Source organism: Callorhinus ursinus, unplaced genomic scaffold (assembly GCF_003265705.2).
Source record: "Callorhinus ursinus isolate GAN/ISIS: 27379988/994484 unplaced genomic scaffold, GSC_fseal_2.0 scaffold14, whole genome shotgun sequence".
NCBI classification, from domain to species: Eukaryota; Metazoa; Chordata; class Mammalia; order Carnivora; family Otariidae; genus Callorhinus; species Callorhinus ursinus.
The window spans coordinates 40,676,047-40,692,648 of NW_027397076.1; positions in this window are offsets into that span (position 1 = coordinate 40,676,047).

Sequence of the window (16,602 nt, forward strand, 5' to 3'; positions counted from 1 at the left end):
GCCTGGGTGGCTCAGTTGGTTAGGCAACTGCCTTCGGCTCAGGTCATGATCCTGGAGTCCCGGGATCGAGTCCCACATCGGGCTCCCTGCTTGGCAGGGAGTCTGCTTCTCCCTCTGACCCTCTTCCCTCTCGTGCTATCTCCCATTCTCTCTCTCTCAAGTAAATAAATAAAATCTTTAAAAAAAAAAATAATCCTTGTCATCTAGAACTACTTTGGTGTCTCCACATTCCAGGAGAAGAACTTTACCTCCAACTTGCATGCTAACTGGTTGAATCTCTCCACGCTTTCCTTTAGAGCCTGATCCAACAGCTACGACTGCTGCTGGCAATACTCGAGATTTTTCAGGAAGCATAATCCCTCCTTTTGGTTATAGTTTCAGCTACACTCAGTCAAAGAGGCAAAGAAACTTTCTAAACACCTGTGCTGCCATAACTCCAGCACCCCCACTCCACATTTGATACTCTGCTCTTTGCGGGCAGACCCTCAGGCCACCTGACCCAAGAAGACTGATTAATGGCTCTCCTGCTGATTTCCACCTCCTCCTTCTAGATCTTTGCTTCCTCAACTTCTTACTCAATTATGTAGGTTCTAAATCCTAGAATTTACGGTAGTTGTGCTTCACTGACTAGTAAAGTTCTTTCTAATCTGAATAGGCCTTTGTTCATCTAGGAAGTAGCCATGTCTCCTATGATCCAGGAAACCCTCTGGTCTGTCTCAGCATCCCTCCATAGGGAGGAAGGAAAATGCAGATGGCCAAAAAGAACCTGAATTTCCCAAGTCGAAGAGGTAGCTATTCTCTGACTCATCCTCTAGCACACATAGAACTCTCATGATAGAATGCTCTAACTTTATTTCACCCCCTGCCTTTCCAAAGAGCAATTGGTCTCCTGAATCTCCTCTGCAGGATAAGCAGAATCTGCCTTGATCCTCTCTGGCCAAGAAGCACGGGCATGCAAAGTTTAAATAAGAGAAAAGGTCTAATGGCAAGGCAGAGTGTTAGAATGAGAAGGAAACTGGTAGTTTACTTGTCAGGACTCCTTGCAAGTAACACTAACTGGCCCAATTCAAGTTAAGTTAAGCAAAAATAGTAACTTATTATTTCATATGACTGGCAAATCCAATGGTGATCCTATTTAAAGCCTAGCTGGATCTGGGGGTTCTGTCTCTCAACATTTTTTTAAAGAGAGAGAGTCTGAGTTGGGGGGGGTGTTGCAGAGGGAGAGAGAGAATCTTAAGCAGCCTCCACACCCAGCACAGAGCCCAACATGAGGCTCCATCTCATGACCCTGAGATCATGACCTGAACTGAAATCAAGAGTTGGACACTTAACTGACTGAGCCACCCAGGCACCCCTCTCGTCATTTCTTGATATTGTTTCTTGAGAAGAATTGGTTTAATTCTCAAGCAGGCATTCTCCTGGTGGTGAAAAAGATGGTTATAGATACAGAGCCTATAAGTTAGCTACTATTATATAAAGAAAGAATCCAGCTAGCTTTGACATAAACATCCAAAGAATGACTGACTGATCTGGGTTGTGTCTCATGCAAGCTGCTAAAACACTCATCCTGGCCAGTAAAAGTGGGGTGTTTTTTTTGGCTAAACCTGAGTCATGCATGATATTTGCTAGAGTAATGCTACATTTCCATAGCAAAAAGATTCAGAAATAATTCAGTGCCTTCAAGAATATAGAGGTATACTTCACTCCCACATTTCACCCTGAGGTGATATTCCATATCAGTGGGGCTCTGCTCCATGGAGTCATTCAGGAATCTAGGTTTCTTCTATTTTGTTTCTCTACCAGCCTCTAGAGTATGTTTGGTCAAACCTAGATGACAAGCACATCCATATTCCAGCTTCTGGGAAGGGGAATGAGAGCATGGAAGAAGTATGCTCCTGTCTTCAGGCCTTGGCTCAGAATGTATATGCCTCACTTTTGCCCACAGTCCATTGGTACAACTTTAGTCACATGGCCACTCCTACAGGCAAGAGAGGAAGGGAAATGCAGTCTAGCTATGTGCCCGGGAAGAAAGTGAGAATGCACAATGACAGTCTTTATAACAAGGGCCCAACTGTGTCTAGGAAGAGGAAGAAGATGTTACATCCAACCCACGTAGAATGAACTCCCCTATGGAAAAGAAGATTCTGATACTAGAATAAAAGGAACAGATGTTGTTCAGGGGAAAACAAAAACAAAAACAGACATCCCCTACAGGTTGGTATCAGAATGGTACATCCAAGGACATGCTGAAGCCAAGCATGGTCAAATGAGCAGGTGTTGGAGTCAGGCAATATCCGGCCAACCAGAACATTTCTGAAAGCATATGCTGCAGAACCCATGCAGGACAGCAGTAAATCATGATGTTATTCTTAAAAAGAAGACTTACAGTGAACTAAGTTTGGAAAACACTGGGTTAAGCAAAGCAGATCCCTTGGCTGTAAAAGTTCTCAGAGTGTTTAATATGCTCATCTCCAAGTTGACGACATTTGTCAAGTTCATTTACGATCATGGGGATGCCAAGGGACTATTGCTCTGAGGAACAAACCATAGGAAAGTCTGCAGGAGTGTCTGCGCTGTAGGGCCTAGGGCAGGACCACCCCCTACAAGGTTGGTCTTGTAGGTCACCCAGCAAGCAGCAGGGTGATGGGAGTCAATTGCAGGGGTAAGGGTGACACAACTTGAACGTCTGTCAATAGTGAAGGGCTAGGTGCAGAGTTCTGAGGGACACTCAAGCACTGACAGAGAGGGACTGTTCATAACAGTCTCCCCCCTGGGTTAATCTCCACTAGCAGAAGATAAACTTTGCTCTTGGTTCTTAAAAATCTCACCCTCCAAAGCTGTGCTGTTTGACATACAATGACCAGCAGCCACATGTGAATACTGAGCACTTTTGATGGGGTGACTGCAGAGTGAGAGATGGAATTTTTTTTTATTTTAGTTAATTTCAATTCATTTAAATTTACATTTAAAAACTGAAACAGCATAAAACATTTCTCCATTAAACACAATTGTATTGTTTTGATAGGACTATGCTTCTCTTTAACTACTGAAAAACTAGTATCTGAATTAAAATTTACACCAAGTAGAAAACACTGGATTTCAAAGACAGTACAAAAAAGGTATAAAATGTGTTATTAATTTTTATGTTAATTGCATGTTGAAATAAAAATATTTTAGATTTATCAGCTTAAATAAAATTATTAAAATTAATCTTATTTATTTTTACTTTTTTTAATGTGACTACTAGAAAATGTAAAGTTTCATGTGTAGCTCACATTACATTTCTATTGGGTGGTGCTGCTTTGATATCTTATAAGATCAATCCCCAAATCCAGACTTCCCCAGGTGATTATGTTTTCAGATGGCCTCCAGAGTCTTATAATAAAGCAATTATAACTAATCAGCAGACTTTGGGGAAAAGTTAAAAGAAAAAAAGGAAAAGCAATTAGAAAATCCATTAATTAGCATACTTCTGAACTTGAGGCGTTTGTTTGAATCCATTTTTCCTTTGCCTTCCTCCTATAAATTAGTACCTGTCAACAAAAGCTAATGTGTTTGAACTTTACCAGAATGCACAAAATTTGCATGCTGTGACTTTTCTAATGGTAAGACAGGATCAAACAAATTTTCACCCAAAGACAGACAGCTAAGTCAAGATCTAAAATACTAACTTATTAAGTTAGAAAGTGATTGCCCTTCAGGCTAAATCTCCAAACAACCCTTCAGTTATTCTGTTTATTTCTATATTTAGACATCAGCCACATCTTATCTTTAGCTTTGGCAATTGCAATAATTCAAGAAAGAAATCAAGGAGGTTGGAAAGTTATGTTTTGTATAAACTTTACTTGTGAGCCTGACATTAAGTATAATAAGTATGTGTTGAAGAACTGCTCTGTGCCAACATTTTTGGGACCCTCTGGGGTAAATACACCCCTGTGCCTCTGCCAGTGCTCATATTTGTAGCCATGTTTGTGGTACATGGCCCAGTCCCTCCTTCACCATTGCTGATTGGACAGGACTTTACATCTGACCAAAGCTGTGCCAATCAGAATCTCTTCTTGGAATTTAGAATTGAAACACAGTGCTGGACTTCACTGGGTTTCTGATGAGCTCTAGAGCTAGGAAATCAGGCAAAGTAGAAGCTGGGATGAACAGGTGCAGGCCATAGCATACTAAAATAATCTACAATAAGATCAAGGGAAAATAGTGAAAATGTGCCAAAAGAAGGAGAGCCAAGGGTTCAAATATCCTAGGAAAGATAGAGCAAATAACTTTGGATTTGAATTTTTTAGTTCCTGGTTCCAGTGTCTTATGACATCTCTCTATAATTATCACTCTACAATTATTAGGGATACCTTCAGACATTCAGTAACTTCCTATGTATTTATTTATTCATTCATTCACTGATTTATTTTTCGTTTCTGACCTAAACTAGTTCATATGAGTCTGTCCTAACAACAAAACTGATCCTTGCTTTAGTCAGCCAAACACTGGGGCCTGTGGTCCATTATGAAATTATGTAATAGGAAATTAGTGAATATATTAATTATAGAAAATAAATATTAATAAAATGATATAATATGGTACCCGCAAAGAAAAAGCCGAGTGATTACCTAGAATATTTTCCATTAAATTCAAACAAATATATGGGTAGTCACACAACTCCTATTAATATATTAAAAGTGGTAAGAGAAGAAAATAAAAAACAGGAGGAAAAAATAAAAGAGGAAGAAACAAATCAGCTCGTGACTTTTAAGTTTTCTCCTTCATCAATGTCTACTTCAATTTCCTACATCTGAGATGTAGGGAGTGTATGAATTAGACAGTAGTTAGCATCTAATAAGAGCTCAACATTAGAGAAGGTTGTTGGGAGAATCGGCAGAAAAAAGCACCAATCCTTACAGGAAAGGGCTACAATCAAGATAACGCCAACAGCAGTCATTACTTAGACCTAAAAAATTAGAGAAATTTCCTTGACTCTGAGTCTCAGAAAAAGATTAGGCCTGATGGTATTCTTCACTAGAGCAAGGAGAAATGTGTACTCAAGAATCAGGTCCATAGCAGATGGAATAACTGAATTATCATCAAGGTAGAGATGGACTTATAGACAGGAATATAATACTGAGAGAGAGTCTAAAGAGAGAGTCAGAGAGAGAAAAATGAGAAAGAACAAGTAGGTCTAAAGTTGAGAGTATGCAGATCATGATAAATATGGAGGAAGAATGGGCCAAGGTAAGTGCATTGGGACAAAGATCATGACTAGCAAAAGCTAGCACAGTCCCTGTTATATGGGTCTGGGTAAGGGGCCCAGGGAGTGGATGGTTGCTCTAAATGAAGGTGAATGGGGCACCTGGGTGGCTCAGTTGGTTAAGCATCTGCCTTCAGATCAGGCCATGATCTCAGAGTCCTGGGATCAAGCCCCACGTCCGGCTCCCTGCTCAGCGGGGAGCCTTTCTCCCTCTCCTGCTTATGCTATTTCTGTCGCTATCTCTCTCTCTCTCTGAAATAAATAAATAAATAAATAAATAAATAAATAAATATCTTAAAAAAAAAAAAGGAAAGTGAATGATTCCAACAATGGACAGTGTCTAACAGACATAAAAGTCAGAGCCGATCCATAATCTCATATTACCCACCAATGTAGTATCTGCCCCCCAAACAACATTCTCCCTACCTTCAAAACACAGCTGAATGTTTGCGTTTTATCCATTGTGTCTAGGTTGGATCATCTAGTCCAACTCATTAATTTTAAAGACCAAGCTACTAAGGGCCAGAGAAGTTCTATAACTCTATCAATGCCATACAGCTAGTGGCAGAGTCGTGACTAAAATCCAAATTTTTAATTTTTAAATTCTCAGTAGGGGGCTTTCCACATATAAATTCTCCCCAATTCTGCACATTCTAACATTTTCACTACCCTCAACAATAGACCAGGGTCTTTTATCTCTCCAGGTATAGAGAGAACTAAAGAAAAAGAAAAGGTAATTGACGACTGGATTGGTCAAAGGAAGTTTCAGCAAGAAAATGGAATTTGATCTGAATTTTTGAAAAATAAGGATGATTTAAGAAGAAGAAAGAAGGGAACAGATTCCCAGGAAATTAAAGAAGATCCTCACTGAGAATGGAAGGTATGGAGGCCCACATCTTGCAACAGGATGAAGGGGAGAGAGAGAGGAAGAGAGATGCTCCATTTACAAAGGACACTAAGAGCTCCTCTTCACAGGTATTCTCTCCTCAAAATCTCCATCCAAAGAGCTCAATAACCATTTATCTGAGACTATTTGAGAGGCAGAAATATCAGTAATTAACATTGCTTGACCACCAAAATCTATTCAGAATTTTAAGAAATGAATCCTTCCTCATAGGAGTCCTGTTGAAATGCAGTAATGTTGCTTCACACTTCTCATATTCCTCATATTTTAAGAGCCTCAGAAAATGATTCATACCCCCATAGTTTGTTCTGATGTTTGGCATCTTCCAGAACCACAGCTTCATATCTGGTCTTTCCTCCTCTCTGTGGTTGCTCTGTCCCTTCACTCATCTCAAATATTTTCCTCAAACGTTTTCCTATAGGACTAAATCAGACACTTTCCCCCCTTTCTTTCTAAAAATAGTTACATTTTATCAAATTAGTATATGGACATCATTTTAAGTCTCAGACAGTAAAACAAGGACTGTACTGATAAACAGCAGTCCCCCACCTCACACTTTCCCACACAAGGCCTGCCACACTCGCACTAGTGACCTAACTTCCCATTTTGAGGCATAAAAACAGAACCTCCAAAGGAATGATAGACATATATAATGGAATAAGACAATATTAGCCTTTCCTGCTTTATTAATTTTCTCTTTACCACGTATCACTATCCAACACACTAAATATTATACTTTGTTATGTTTATTGTTGGTCTTTCTCAATAAAATGGAAGCTCTGTCACAACAGGGATTGTCTGTTTTGGATTTCTGCTATTTCTCAGGTTCTCAGAGTGGGACCTACATACATAGGAACTCAGTATTGGTAGAAGTCATATGTTACAGTTCTCTATTTCATAAGACTGAGAGGCTGGTGCACAAAAACCCTGAAGCTGTCCATGTTAAATGGTGAGGCCTGAACTAGAATGTGAGTCCCAACTCCCAAAGCTATTTCCCTCCTTCCATTGTACCAGGATATTTTCCACAAGTCAATTTAGAATTTCAACATAAATGTTTTTCAAAAATAGGAGAAGTCAATTACAGCTAGAAAATGAGCAACATTTTCCCTCACACTGGCTCTGTTCATACATTTAAATTGGTGTTTCATAGCTGTACAATTACATTAAAATAAACACATGGGATGATCACTGCAACAGTACATGTAAGAGCAGAAATTGGAAAATCCCAAATGTCCATCAACAGAAGACTGGTGGGACGCCTGGGTGGCTCAGTCGGTTAAGCGTCCAACTCTTGGTTTCAGCTCAGGTAATGATCTCAGGGTTGTGGGATCCAAGCCCCACTTGGGGCTCCCTCTCTCTCTCCCTCTCCCTCTGCCCCTATGCCTGCTCATGTGTGCGTGTGTGCTCTCTCTCTCTCTCTCTCAAATAAATAAATAAAATCTTTTAAAAAGATATAAAAGACTGGTTAAATAAATTATGTGTCATTCATACAACAGAATACTTCTACAGAGGTGACAAAGATCTATGCGTAAGTACTGACTTGGAAAACATAGCTCCACAATATATTTCATGCTCTACAAATTCTTATCTATAATTCCAAAATCCAAAACACTAGAAACTAAAAGTCCTTTCTGAAACTTCAGTGGCAAAACCTGACCAATCCTAAACTCACTTGACAGCAAATATTTACCTATCCTGACATGAAAATATGTAAGACTTAACTGATCTAATACAGTGTGAATAGAATATTCATACCTTCCAGTGCAAAAACAATTTAATGTGTTTAATTATGAGGTACTGCCTCAGACCACACCAGCTATGTACAAATGTGACATTTGGTGTACATACTATATAACTACTCTAAAATCCGAAAGAGGGGCACCTGGGTGGCTCAGTCGGTTAAGTGTCTGCCTTCGGCTCAGGCCCTGATCCAGCCCCACGTCAGGCTCTCTGCTCAGCGGAGAGCCTGCTTCTCCCTCTCCCCCTGCCCCTCCCCCTGCTCATGCTCTCTCTCTCTCTCTCAAATAAAGAAATAAAATCTTTAAAAAAAACATTTAAAATAAAAGAAAATCCAAAAGATTCTGAACTCTTAAATTCAGCTGGCTCCAAAAACTCTCAACAAAGACTATAACCTTTACTAAGTGAACAAACAAGATGCAGAATAGTGTCTGTAGGATGATGCAATTTGCGTAAGTTAAAAAGACACATACAAGGGTTTATGCCTGGAAATTCCGAAAAGAGTATATGTATTTTTTATAAAAAAAAGAATGTACATTGATTATGTCTAAGGAATGGAGCAGAAGGAAGTGCTCAACAATTCTACCATGACAAAAAGCAACTCATCTCCCGGGGCATCTAGCAGCAGCAGGAGGGAACTCCTAGGTCTTTCTCTGCAGTGCAGCCACAAGATGATTCTTCACCAAGCACCCTGGATCCCTGTGTGTCTCAACTGAAGACGGCATACTCTAGTGACAAAAGCTGATCGACCCATCTTAAGTCACATCCCTGGGGGTGGGGGCAGGGTAGAAGGGGAGATGAAGTCTCCTTTGACTAACAGTGCAGATGATACCTCCCCCAAGAAGGCAGTGCTGAGGCTCCTACAGGGGGAGGGGAATGATCTGCTGGGCAGACAACTAAAAAAGTCAGCAGCACACAGGACAGGGCCTGCACCAGCTCCATGCTTACTAGGAGCTGAGTCAACATCATAAGCCCCTGGGCCTTGTTTTCTACCTGGGGAGGAAGAGAGACCTCCATGCTCTCACAGCCTGCCAATTCGCCGATGGACACAATATCTCTCAGACTCGAAAGTGCATACAAATCACCTAGGGATCTTGCTTTAAATACGGATTCTGATTCAGCAGGTCTGCAGCGGCCTGCACTGGATCCTAGGTGATGGCAGAGATGCTGGTCAACCAGACCACACTTTCAGTATTAAGGTCCCAGAGCACTCGGCTGTGGCTTGCAGAGTACAAGATGCTAAGACAAAGTTAGCAAAATTTGAGGTTTGAATCACTTGATAGTGATCTGCTGATCAAAACTTCCTTTGTGGCATAGTTACTGAATGCACTGAAAGAATAGTGATGGTCAGTAATGGGGGTCTGTCCTTTGTGAAGGCAAGCAACCTTCGATTTAATCATTAATCTAATCATTAATCAATAAACAAGAAGTTTATCCATATACTAATACTCTGAAGTATATAACCTAAGAGCTTTACCATAGAATATATTAGGTACTTCAGAAATGAATGATTCTAACTTTGGCTTAGAGCTAATATAAATGATAATCACTTTTCAAGGTTTTCATGATTCATCTAAACTTCAGAGAATTTTTTTTTTTTTTGAGTAGTAGACCAATCCATTGTCCAATAATACCAGGACATTAACCAATAGAATTTAGCTTGGGAGGCCCCTGAGGAAGACCTAAGTTTTCATTTATGGCTGTTCAGATGGGTTTCAATAAATAATTAATTATAATGGAACTAGGGGACTCTAAAAGTGAGTTGAGTACAGTACTAAAATTATCACAATTGGTTTGTTTCTCTAAGGTTGTGCCTACCTTAGGAAACCAAATCCCCTCTGATAGGTTTATTGGTGTTTAGTCTACATTAGGTATAATTTTAGAAGTCAAGTACTCTCATGCCAGACATTTTCCAAATTACACGTTCAGACTAGAAGCCACATCAGAAACCTGAGTTGATTGCAACATTAATTACCCCCAAACACTCCCCCCTGCCCCCGCTGCCAGTTTTCCTCCATTCTGTGTCCTCTGCCTGGCATTAAACCAGCATGCCTTGGGGACACAGGAGGCTGGGGGAGCCAAATAAGATAATTACCTGCAAATGATTGAATAGGATAGCATTCTGCACATTTCAAGTTATAATTCCCCTCAAAGACATGAAGCAGTTGAAAAAAATTTTTTAAATCCTCACAAGGCAGCATTTTGTCCCAAGCGCACAGCTTAAAACCTCAGGCGCCCTGGGATCTTAGACAGTGAGAGCCAAGAAATAACTATAAGGAAAGGGCTTCTAAGTAATGAGACAAAAATAAATAAATGAATAAATATTTAATATGACACATGGTAACAAGGAACTTGTGGAAGCACTCAGCCCAGAGGGCAAGGTTTTCCCACCTAAAGCTAGGGAGTGGACAAACTCTCACTGGGTACAGCACACTTTTCCAGAAAGCTATCAACGTATCCATAGCAATCCAGTGGAGTTGGTCCGGAGATGCGCACACCCAGCAGGCAAAGAGTAGATGTTTAAGATTTACTCCCTTAACAACTTTCAAGTATATAATTGTTAACTATAATCACAGATGCTGTGCATCAGATCCCCAAAACTTTCTCATCTTCTAACTGGAAGTCTATACCTTTTGACCAATCTCTCTCTCCATTTTCCCCTTCCATGGCCCCGGGTAATCCCCATTCAACTCTGTTTCTGTGAGTTTGACTTTTCTAGATTCCACATATAAGTGGTATCATGCAGTGTTTGTCTTTCTCGGACATTTCACTTTGCATAACTCCCTCAAGATCCATCCGTGTTGTTACAAGTGACTGGATTTCCTTCTTTCTCGTGGCTGAATAATATTCCAAGGTATATGAATTCTACATCTTCTTTTTCCCCTTTTTCAAAAGTTGTTAAGAAAATAGATCTTAAATGTTCTTACCACAAAAAAGAAATGGTCATTATGTGACGTGATGGGAGTGTTAGCTAACAGCTCAGTGTGTTGGGTTGAAACCTCAGGAGCTTCCTGGGTGGGATCTGAAGCTGGCCCCAAACACAGAGGGCAAAGAGAGAGTGGAGAAAGAGGAACCACTCCAGATTGGTGGGTGGCATGTCTAACAAACAAGGGAACTTACATATGAGACTTGTCTTGGGCAGCAGCAAGACGAGTAGATCTCCCCACCTGCTTGCCAGCATCCTAAAAGTTTATATAGAGGCCTTAACGAGGTCCAGTCATGTATACGTCCAGATAGTCTCAACAACACATTGCTCTCTCAAGGCTTCGTCTTTGAAAACAGCTCCGGCTGTGGTGGGAGGAACATACCTTCCAAGGACGGAGGCGGGCTGAGGAACCACCTATCGCCAGGGTCCAACTCCAGGGTCAAGCCCCAGTCACGTCCTCCCGATGATCTCCTCCAGCACGGTGGTAATCATTTTGTGATATACGAGTGTATCGAATCAACACGTTGTTCACCTGAAACTTACACGATGTTCTATGTTAATTTTATCTCAATAAAGCTGGGGGAAATGTTTTAATAAAGATACACGTTTTACAAACCATAATTTCCATCTCTAGATCGATTCCTCTCTATAAACTAGAGGAAATCTAACATATGTGCATAAGGGAATGTGTACAACAAAGTGTGTACTAAAGCTTTCTTTTTAACAGCAAAATATTGAACTAACTTTACTGCCTATAAACAGAAGACGTACTCAAAATCTAAAGTATATGCATGTAATGGCAAGCTATTGAGTAGGTAAAACTAAATACAGCCACATGAATATGTATAGATAAATCTGTAAAACAATATTGAGTTGGGGGGAAAAGCAAGTTACGCAGCATGCCTTCTGTTATGGTAAACACAACAACCATCCTACTAACATACATTGGTGAAAACACACAGGTGTAGTGAATGGGGAAAACATGGATGGAAAGAAGAATCATTGATTTAAGCACAGTTGTTACTGCTGTAAAGGAAAGTGGTGGATTGCATCAGTAAGGGTACAGATGTAGTTACAACATTCGACTACAGTATAATAAGTGAATTTTAAAATTAAAAGATTGGAGACAAATATAACAACAAACTAACATTTTAGGGCTGGGGCTGCCAGGCTCCCACCTCATTTTTGCCCTTCACTTTCTCTCAGTCTTCAAGATTTGCTGTAATAACAAGGGAAACTATTAATAGGAGCTCTGGGCAGCTCCTTGTACTGTTCCTCTCTGAAGCAACTGGCTTTTGTCTGTTATTGTTATTTGTTTGTTATTCGTGTGGTTAAGAAAACTGAAAGTTTGTCACCATGTGGAACATTTAAGGTAGAAGAGAGAGAAGACAGGAGTTAAGGAATGCAAATATCTGAGAAATGCCACATTAGAGGAACTTCCCATATAATTAGACCAGATGCCTCAGATTTGCCTGTAGGGAAATTTCTAGGTCACACTAAGAATATCCAAACCTATTGGAACCTTAGATAAGCTTCAGCGATATAACGTACTCTATTTAGTAACCTGGACATAAAATGTATATTGAAGAGAGTTAAGAATATATACTTCTATAAGAAAATGCTTCGAAGGACATAAGTGTTATTTAATGCTCAAAAGTTGTAATTATAGGCGTGTGTGTGTGTGTGTGTGTGTGTGTGTGTGTAGTTTCAGTAGCTTCTAGCTTTATCATGAAGGAACGCAGTATTGTTTTTGATCTTTGTTCCATGTTCCCTTAAAAACATAGAGAATTTGCATTTTGGTTTAACAATAGTTAGCAGTATAATTATTAAGTCCAGGACATTCCTGCAAGGACAATCCTAGAGACTGGTGACTACAAAGAAAAAATCTGTGCTTTGAAATCAGATTTATATTCAAATCTCACTTCCATCACTTTGCTTGTATGACCTTGGTATAATCATTAATTTCTCTGAGTCTTAGTTTCTCATTTATTTAAAAGGAATGCTTAATTAGCTAATTATTTCCCACAATGCTATTGTACGATTAAATAAGGTAATTCTACAAATTGCCTGGTGCATGAGGTATTATCTGTGCTTAATAAATAGTAAATACTTTTGTTATAATTGACAAGAAACAGGTGGAAATCTTTCCGGAATATCACACCATATTACAATTCCTGGAAAAATAAAAGTCAGTCAAATGTTTAACTTGTGTGATGTGAAACTAGTCTGACTACATTTTTTCCTGAATTACTTAATTTTAACAGAGTTTACTGAATTTTGTTATTAAATAGGAAGAAACTGTGTCCATGGATATGTTAAAATCAGCCTGATTATAAACTCATCAAAAGCATGTCTCATCACCTCACACCTGTCAGAATGGCTAAAATCAACAACACAAGAAACAACAGGTGTTGGCGAGGATGTGGAGAAAGGGGAAACCTCTCGCCCTTTTGGTGGGAATACAAACTGGTGCAGCCACCTGGAAAACAGTATTGAGGTTCCTCAAAAAGTTAAAAATAGAACTACCCTATGATCCAGCAATGCACTACTAGGTATTTACCCAAAGGATACAAAAATACTGATTTGAAGGGATACAGGCCCCCTGAAATTTAATAGCAGCATTATCTACAATAGTCAAATTTTTAGAAACAGTCCAAGTGTCCATCGATTGACGAATGGATAAAGAAGATATGTACACACACACACACACACAGGAATATTGTTCAGCCATAAAAAAGAATGAGATCTTGCCATTTGCAATGATATGGGCAGAGCTAGAGAGTATTATGCTAATCAAAATAAGTCAGTCAGAGAAAGACAAATGCCATATGATTTCACTCATATGTGGAATTTAAGAAACAAAACAAAGAAGCAAAGGTAAAAAAAAAGAGAGAGAGAGAAAGAGAGGCAAACCAAGAAACAATCTTAACTGTAGAGGACAAACTGATGGTTACTAGAGGGGAGTTGGGTGGGGGGATGGGTACAACAGGTGATGGGGATTAAGGAGGACACTAGTGATGAGCACCACGTGATGTACGGAAGTGTTGAATCACTAAATTGTACACTTGAAACTAATACTACACTGTATGCTAACTGGAATTTAAATAAACTTTTTAAAAAGCACTTCTCATATTTTGTTGATTCGATAAGAGAAGCTTAATAAATGTTAGTCAATTTTAATTGAACTACTCTAGACTATTCTATTAGGAAAATGCCTAACCCTCACTGTCATAGGGAAACTGCTGAACTGTTACTGAGTCCAAAAATTTAGCAGTAAACATTTACTTAGTCCCCAGAGGGTATGTGGCATCTTACTAAGCATTTCAGAGAGCTATTAAAGAAGAGTCATCGTTTAAGTCTTCAAGGGGCTTAAAATTCTTTTAATCACGTTTTTGAGGTATAATTGTCATACAATAAACTGCACATATTTAAAGTGTACAATTTGATAAATTCTGACATAGGTATTACACCTGTGAAACCATCTGCAAAATCGAGACAATAAACATGTGCTTCATCACCAAGAATTTTTTATCCTGTTCCTTTGTAATTCCTCTGTACTTCTCCCGGTTCTCAGCAACCATTGCTCTGCTTTCTGTCACTATAGATGAGTTTTCATTTCCTGAAATTTTATATAATAGGAATTGTACAAAAATGCATTCTTTTTCCCCAGGCTTATTTCATTCGCATAAACATTTTCAGATTCATTCGTGTTGTTTCATGTATCAGTAACTCAGTAGTTCATTTTTTATTGCTGAGTAGTAGTCTAATGTATAGATATACCATAATTTGTTTATTCATTCACCCTGTTGATAACATTTGAGTTGAATTCACTTATGGGCTATTATGAACAAGGTGCCCAAAGCTCTCTTCTGCCTTCCGTCTCTTGGGTTCTATCTCCTTTATTCTTTTATCCTACACTAGGAAGACCCTAACCCAAAACTAATTAACCCTCTCTTTAGACCCACAGCAACCCTCATTCACATCAGCCTTCTGGAGGTGAGATTTTTGGTGGCGATTATATGTTGTGGTGGTAATGTATGGAGGGGGTCACACTGTGCCCTAAAGAGCCTTCCTCCATTTGATGGTTTTATCTTCCCTCTCTTTTTTTCATCTCTATTCATCTTGGCTGTGCCCTTTCTTCTCCTCTGCCACTGGACCACCAGCTTCACTTTTTCTCCATTGTGCCAGGCAGCCTCACCTTCCTCTGAGACCCGGGTGCCAGTTGACACCCTAGCCAATGGGGAACTCATCTTCTGCCCTAACCATATATCAAAACATGTTCCCTAATAAAGAGTTTCCTCTGTAGGAGGAATTTCAGTGCTGGTTGCTAAGGTAATACCATTAGCTTTATAAGTTTGTTTGAAGCTGCAAAGGGAGATGTAAGAAGATACTAAGTTGCTCAGGTTGAAGAAGGTAAAACCTGGGGAAGATTTCCTTGAGGCCAGTTGTCACTGGCCAATAGATCAGAATCTGTCCTGCCTGGAGGCCTCCACGCTGACTGCCGTTTCCACGCCTTTCTCTCCTGCCGTGACTAAGGAAAATATGGAGACCTCATAAATGTCATTGTCGGTACGGCTGTCCTTATAACATGCTCCCCTCCTCCTCATGGCAAATCATATGGTTTTAACTTTAGGTGGTCAAGTCAGTTACTCTAAAGTGGATCTAAGATGACAAACATTAGAAAAAAGCTCTGGAATATGAGGGTTGGCTAATGAGAAAAGGAAAGCTTTGGGCAGACGTCCAAACTGAATCCAAGGCCTGGGGAAAAATCAAGCCAATTATGGATGTTTTGGTGGTCAGGAAGATTAAGAAAGTTGGGCAACAGGTTTCGGAAGCAGGAGGCTCTAAGAAAAGAAGGTGGTGAGCGGCAGGAATAGAGTCATTAATGAACTAGGGTTCAAGGCATGGAAACATCTTAATGGAAACTAGCGTTCAAAATAGGTACCGAGTAACCAGAACGCATAACCGGAATCGGTTTCTTGGAGATCTAAGGCCAGAGTTCACGGTAATAGCTCAATGCCTAACAGAGCCTGTACAGCATTACAGTAAAGAAGCCCAGACTTTGGACTCAGACAACCCTGGGTTCAAACCCCAGTTCTGCTATTTACTAGCTAAATTACATAAAGTCAGTATCTCTGTAGGCTTCAATGTCTTCATCCTTAAAATAGAGTTGATAATATAACCTCCCTGGTATAAAGACTAATTGAGGTTGATAGGTCTTAGAGTCATCCTTGACTTCCCTCTTTCTCATACACACTTCCTGATAACCCTGTTGTTCTGTGTTCAGAATAAATATCCAGCATCTAATCCATTGTCACTGACTCCATCATTACTATTTGATCTGAGCCCTGATCTTTGCTCACTTGCATTATATATAGTAGCGATCACCCCCTAACTCATTAGCCTGCTGCCATTCTCATCCTCCTAGCCAGAGTGATCCTTTTAAAGCATGTCAGACATAACAGCCCTCTGCTCACAATCCTCCAATGGCTCCCAGTTTCATTCCAAGTGAAAACCAAAGTCCTTATCATGGTCAAAAGGCCCTATAGGATCAGTCCCCTGAGCCCCAGTGCCTAGCCACACTGACCTTTTTACTCAACAAACACATTCTTGATGGAGAGACTTTAATTATTTCTTCTGGCCAACATGTTCTTCCCCCAGAAGTCCACATAGTTAACTCTCTCAAGGGCTTCAAATCTCTGTTCAAATATCATCTTCTCAGTGAGGTCCATCATGACCAATTTATTTAAGATTACCCCCCACCTCTCTTTATACACATACACTCTT